Raw genomic sequence first — 7,567 nt, 5'->3', positions numbered from 1 at the left:
AAAATTACCATTTAATAATTAGCAATACATTCATTATTTATACGCAAAAAAAATCAATAATTACTTAAATACAATTAAATTATGTCCCCCTCTATTCCCCAATAAACCCACAACCCGCTCTGAATAATAAATTAATACAATTAATATAATTCTCAATTAATAATTAACAATAAATTAATTATCAATACAAATAAATAAAAATAAATAATTACTTAATTACAATTAAATTACTTCCCACCCTATTCCCCTATAAACCCACAACCCGCTACAGAATTACATTACGCAAAAATTAAATAACATACAATTCATTACTTTAAAAAAATTCAAACATACATTACAAAAATAAAAACATACTTTTAACATATACTAACACTTAAAACACTAAAAAAATCGATTTTTAACAACTATATTATGACTGACGATATTACTAACTTCGATATTATAAAAATCGATATTTCTTGCCTGAATTTCGATATTCTGCACCGCTATATTTTTGCAATGTGATATTCTGTCCATTCTATATAAAAAGTCGATATTCTGTCCAGTCGATATATTTTCTTTTCGATATTTGGACTGTTCACCACTTACCGGTTGCTGGAGAGCGAACACAAGCTCATGAGCTACCTGTTGGAGAAGCCTGCTCTAATACCTCTTTCCTACATACCCATCTCACTTGCATGGGGATTAACCTGGGATTTTACTGAGAGGATCAGTAGATGTTTGAGGAGCACCTGACGTGTCCTGCATCACTTGGATAACTGACCAAAAGGAGCCCAGTCCTGGTGAAACTCTTTCGAGAATAGTCAGTTGAGCGCTTTGGACAAAGAGGGATTAAGAACAAAACATCACGTCACAGCAGCATAACAGACTATAGACATATGCTTTAGTGAGTGCTCTCACGGATCAAGTGTCACAGGAACACTGTGGGCTGGGACTGTGGTGGTCCGTGACATCAAGGCCACAACCGAGTGATAGGCTGATGGACCCAAGTCAATCCCTGGAGTCACAAACCATGCAGCAAGTTGATACTGGAGAGGATGGGGCAGACATGTCTCAGAAACAGTGGCCTATCCTGCGGGCGAAGAGCCCCATGTCGAATTGTCAAATTGACTCTGACCTGGTGAAACCAGGCGAAGGTAAGCAGCCATCAAGGACGGTAGAGAGCACAGACGACCGCCAAACTATAATAGCCTAGTGAGAGAAGGGTAATGAATGTGGGGAGCACACTGGGTGGTATACATGTTTCTATGATCCTGCTGAATGGATGTTTGGGGATTTATGATTGGGGTCTGGAGTGGATGGTCATCTGAGAGGTTTAGTTCAGAGCCTCAACAAGATGGAACACTAGCAAAGTGATACATTTAGTGCAGGGCCGGCTCTAGGGTGGAGCGACCGGTGCCACCGCACCGGGTGCTGACTGCGTGGGGGCGACTGTTTGCTAGTTCATATTGTTTTTAAAAGCATCTGCTGCAGTTACTGGCTTCCAGCAATTTTCAGCTAACAATAAAAATGTCAAGATAACTCCAGTGATTGATGTTCCATCCTGGAGGGTGAACGAAGTTTTGTCTAGTGAAAGTTTTGACTGGGAGAAGTTTTTGATTCATCCTAAGGTAGTGCAGTGGGTTAATATGCCTGCTGCAAAGAATGTGTACCATGCAAATCACAAAATCAACATAATGTAAATAGGTCAGGGGGTTACTGCTTAAGTCAGAGACTTCCTTTTGTTACTTGCAGTTTATAAGTTAAAATCCTAATAAAAAACAGTGAGCTATTAACTACGCGTGGGCAAAAAGCGAAACACAGAATATCATACATATAGAACCACAAAAATGTAGACACCATAATCGCAAGGAGTAGATAAAGCTTGGTCAGTATGGGCGGACATATACATTACAGTCTCTGCAGTTCCGATGCCTGGGGATTGATTTACTGTTGCTTTAGTGTACTTTACCCAACTCCGATATCAGCACCTTCTCACCCTTTGAATTGTTATAAAAGGGTATCATGAGGCCCCTGACTGACCTGCAACTGCCAGGGATGTGATGTGATATGATAAAAGAATTTGTACAGCGCACGTTCACCAACGGCGTCTTGGCGCTTTGGACAGACAGAGGAGAAGCCTGCAAGATGGAAACATGAATCAATCAATAATCAATCAAAAGCTTGAGAGAACAACCAAGTCTTCAAAGCCTTCCTAAAGGAGTGATAAGAAGAGATAAAACGGAGGTCAGAGGGCAAGGAGTTCCAGAAAAGGGGAGCTTGAGAAGCGGATCTTAATCCCCCGAGCCTTTTCCGCTTGAAGGGGCACATGAGCAGCAAGTTGGAGCTCGAAGAGCGGAGAACTCAGGAAGGGATATATCGATGAAGGCGAGAGGATATTATTATTATTATATAAAACTTATACCGCGCTCAGTCACCCAGGGGCATCCCGGCGCTATAGAAACAAGAAGGAAAGCTCAACTCAGTCACTACACCGGAAACAGATAGGTCTTCAAGAGTTTCCTAAAGTGCAAGATATTGGGCTCTGAACGAATCTTAAAGGGCATGGAGTTCCACAGTGCAGCCACTTGCACTGAAAAACGCCGGCCCCCAGAGTGAGCTCTTTTTACTCTAGCTGACTGAAGAAGATGTCTTTGGTCCGAACGCAGTGGGCGTGTGGGCTTATAGGGGCGTGCCATAATGGACAGGATAGAGGGGCCCTTACCATGCAAGATCTTATGGGCTGTGCATAACGCTTTGAATTTCACCCGCTCCTTGACGGGGAGCCAGTGAAGCGTTTTCAGGGCCGGGGCAGCTGAGTGTCTTCTCGGAACCTCCATCAGCACTCTAGCGGCTGCATTCTGCACCTGTTGAAGGGTTTTAAACGTCGCTTCGGGAGCACCGAGAAACAGCGCATTCCCGTAGTCAAGCCTCGACAAGATTAAACCACGGATCAAGAGCTTCTTAGATGGATTAGGGAGCAGTGGTAGCACCTTGCGAGCTGACCGCAACAGACCGAAACACACCCCCGCGGTCTTCCTGGCGTGGGTCCTAAAGGACAGATCTTCCTCCAACCAAACTCCCAGGGTCCTGATCTCCTTCTTGGGAGATGGTGGGTCACTCAGAGACCGAGGCCAGCAACTAGCAATGAGAGTGGGACTGGATTTGCCCATCAGCATCAGCTCGGTTTTCTCACCGTTGAGCTTAAGGGCAGAATGGGACATCCAACGATGGACATTCGCGAGGCAGTCATGAAGGACTTCGGGTTGTTCCACCAGCTGGGTAAGGCCTACCACGAGCTGAGTATCATCAGCATAGCTGATGATCCTCACTCCTGAGGGGGAGACCACTCTTTCAAGAGGAGTCATATAAATATTAAATAAGGTAGGGCTCAAAGATGAGCCCTGCGGGACTCCACATTGAAGAGGGAACAAGGTCGACTGCTCTGCCCCTTCCCAGACTTGATAGAAACGGTTGGAGAGGAAGGATTCAAGCCATTTCAAGGCTGTCCCTGTCACACCCACCCCCGACAGACGTTGGAGGAGCATCTGGTGACTTACGGTGTCGAAGGCAGCACTCAAGTCCAGGAGGATCACTGCCACTGACCCCCCTGAATCAAGAATGCTCCTTGCTTCCTCCACCACTGCCAATAAGGCTGTGTCTGTCCCCTGACCAGGGCGAAAGCCCGTCTGGGAGTCTCCCAGCAGGTGGTGGGACTCTAGATGATAAGAGAGCTGGCGGTTAACCATCTTTTCTGCGACTTTTGAAAAGCCGGGCAGAAGTGAAATAGGCCTGAAATTGGCCAAATTTGAAGAGTCTAATCCTGGTTTTTTCAATAATGCTTTGACAACAATATGAAGGCCGGGTCCTAATGGGCAAGGGAGTTGTACGACGATCCGTCGATGTCCATGTCATCGTGGCACTTCAAATCGCGGGCATTACATCGCATCGGCCGTCTCACCGTCCATTATGTCATCGCAAGCAGTTGCGCCGCAAATGCGGCAATTTAATTGGATCGCGTGTCACATCGCCGATTTAACATCGCGCAACATGACAGCACGACGTTTGAGGCCACACAGTAAAAAAAAAAATTCGGCCAATGGGTTTGTGGGGGGGGGGTGGGGGTATATATTGTATTTCCCACCGCGTCAAGGTCTGAACCTCATTACTACCAGCAATGCCCAATGTACCAATGTGTATCACATGCATCCATCAACCCATCCATCCATACACCCATCCATCCACCCACGCATCCACCCATCCATGCATCCATCCATACACCCATCCATGCATCCACCCACCCACCCATGCATCCATCTATCCGCCATACATGCATCCACCTACCCATCCATGCATCCATTCTTACAGGCATCCATGCATCCATCCATGCATCCACCATGTATTCATCCACCTATCCATGCATCCTTCCATACACCCATCCATGCATCCATCCATCCAGTAATACAGTAATAAAAAGGTAATGTCGCGCTGTACTTTTAATTCCTGCATCCATCCGTAATACATTAATAAAAATGTAATTTAACGCTGCCCATTTAATGTCTCCGAGTTGATAGGAGGCTTGAACCCTTGTTGACCACACCTAAGTCGGCACACCTACCCGCTAGGCCACATCCTCTCACTGTCATCGATGCTGCCATTCTAAGCTATATTTGTTAGTCCGTTTTTCGCAAAATGATCTATTATTCTGTCCACATTTTTGCAATAGCTTTCTAACTGTCCATTTTTACGTCCATTGTAGCAGTGTAACTGTTTCCGTAGTCCATTTTAACGTCCAACTTTAGCTTTGACTAATTCCGTTTTTGTCTAAAATCAATTATAAAGTTCATTTCCCATTTTAAATACCATCTTCCGTTCCCAATTTTTATAAGTACATTGTAATGTTTTCCGTTTTAATTAAATCCGACGAAAATCCATTATAAAGTTAATTTCCCATTTTAAAGTACATTTTCCATTCCCAATTATTATTCAGTTCCTTTTTTTATGCGTAGTAATGGCATTTTAACATTGCATGCGATGTTAATGCCATCAGTCCGTTGTAGCATGCGCAGTAAAATGCTGCGATGCCAACGACAATGCGATGTAAACGTTGCGGTGCAATAGCACCGCGATGTATTTCCATCGATGTTATTGGTGTTTCCCGGGCAAGGGCCTGGTAGGTCAAACAGCCCACCTTGAAAAGGCTGCGCTGGATCACAGGGAGCCAGTGCAGGCTCCTCAAGAGAGGCTTGGCTGAACTTGTCCTAGGCTGCCGAAAGACCAGTCTAGCCGCTTGATTCTGGATAAGCTGAAGTTGATGAGACTGGTAAAGGGGAATACCAACATACAATGCGTTCCCATAACCGATGTGGGAAATAACCAGACCAAGCGTAACTTGAACTACGGCCTCATGAGTGAGGAATCTGCTTATCTTTCTGATGCGGCAAAGATGAAAATAACACGCCGACATCACAGATTTAATTTGGGGTTTCATAGTCAGATCCTCACTGATGGTGACTCCAAGACTCATGACCGAGCTCACCGGGCAGGGGGCACTTCCCAGCGAGTGTTGCCAGAAGCCGGAGATCCAGGGGTTGCCCGGAGGTCCAGTGAGCACGAGCTCGGTCTTTCCTGGATTAAGCTCGAGTTGGTTCGCATTCATCCAATTGCTGATGTATGACATAGTAGACTGAAAGTTCTCAATAGAGGCAAGAGAGGAATCAATGTTGAAAATGAGCTGGAGGTTATCCGCATAATTGAGGATGACCCCTGGTCTCTCACGTAGCCTGGAAATGAGGGGGAAATATAAAGGTTGAATAATAACGGGGAGAGGGAAGAACCCTGAGGGACCCCACAAGTAAGGACTTTGGCTTCAGACGTGAGGGGAAGATGTGTAAAGCTATTTTTTAGGTCTCGTGGGCGTGGCAGAGCAAAGCACTGCTCCGCCTCTTCGAGAGATATTGTATATGTAAGATTTCTAAAAGGGACTCTAAGCCCGCCCCTCTTTTCCATTGGGTAGCATCAGCATTTATGGTAAACGCTGGCTTCCCAATGGAAATGAGTGTTTTTGGGTGCCACCCTGTGCGATTTTCGGACTGCCCCTCCGGACACCATGGCCTGGTGTGCGGCTGTCATGAAGTCTTTTCTTATCTGCTTGTTTATTTGAACAAGCAGATAAGAAAACTCTTCAGTAGAGCCCTGAAGCAGGCACGGAGCAGAAAGGCGCACAGGGAGGACAGGGGGATCCCAGCAGACTGTTTTACACGGGCAGCCTCTCCTCACTTGAGTCCACCCACCCCCCTCGGAGCACACATCCGCTCAGGGAGCCTCTCCTCGCCCCCCACCCCGACCCTGCTCAGGCACACAAGCTGCTGGCCCTTGTTTTATTACTTACTACTACTTTTCCTTGCTTGCAGTAGGCCCATCAGAACTTGTTGTTAGCTTATTGTTTTGGATGATAATGTGTGGCTGCGTGAAGCTTTAAAATGTGTTATTATTAAACCCGATAGAACTCAAACATTGATCTCTAAGTATGAAGGCCTGAACCAGCCCCACTTTGATGTGAACCGGTCACCTGCGGGCAGTGATTGATCCAGCCTTAAAATACATTATGTATTTAAGAAAGGCGCTTGTATTTAATTTACAGTGTTGAGTTTCCGACGCCAGGCACCTCTGCCCTCTAGCGCAATTACCCCATAGACCTTCTGGTGTACTATAAATGTCAATCTCCAGGATAGTTTTGTAGTGTGGTGGCACTACCCATGTCGCACACGGCACTCTCTAACGGCAGACACTTCAGTAGCAGGTAAACTTACAAGGGCGGCATCTGTAAATGCTTGACAAGCAACCGAAGCGCTCGCTGAAACCACTCGGCTCCGTGAACTGGGTGTGTTGGTCGCCCAGCCTGACAGAGCTCAAGTGAGAGGGACCTGTGCTGGGGCAGCTGCCCGCTAATCACCTCTCCCTCCGAACCTGTAACATCAGAGTGACAGAGTTAAAACATTGTTCGAGGCGGATGGACCGTAACTGTGGGTACACGGGGTGCGGAGGCTTGTTATGTGTGGCACAGTTAAAACCACCTACCGGCTAGTCTCCAATGTAGCTCTGGAGACGCGGGTCGAGCTTCATGCCAAAAATACAATTAATTTGCCTGGATAGTAGAGACACTGCCAGTAACCACTCTTGTGAGACGTATTTAGTGACAGAGATCGAGAAGGGTAACATCTCTCCAAGCCAATCACACAAACTCATGACTTATCAAGCATTCACCAGCTGTTTAAAGAAATTTCTTTGCACATATCACACTCCTCAAGGTGGCAGGTCAGTCACCACCCTGAGCCCTTTTAAGAATCATCCATAGGGTCGAAACTTATAGTCATGCAAGTTGGGGGGCGTACGCAAATAAACGGTGAATCGACCTGGAGGCATATGCAATAGGAAAGAATGTAAAGCCCACGAGTGCCTGTTTTACATGACCCCAGATTCAATCATTAACAGGAAACTCCAAAGAATTACACGGTCTGTTCCCCAATGCGACTGTAAAATGGACTGACCAGGTTTCATCTAATCCTTTCGATTAGGATGTTGCATA

The sequence above is a fragment of the Lissotriton vulgaris genome, chromosome 5 (genome assembly GCF_964263255.1).
Source record: "Lissotriton vulgaris chromosome 5, aLisVul1.2, whole genome shotgun sequence".
Classification (NCBI taxonomy): Eukaryota; Metazoa; Chordata; class Amphibia; order Caudata; family Salamandridae; genus Lissotriton; species Lissotriton vulgaris.
This window is presented reverse-complemented; position numbering follows the sequence as displayed.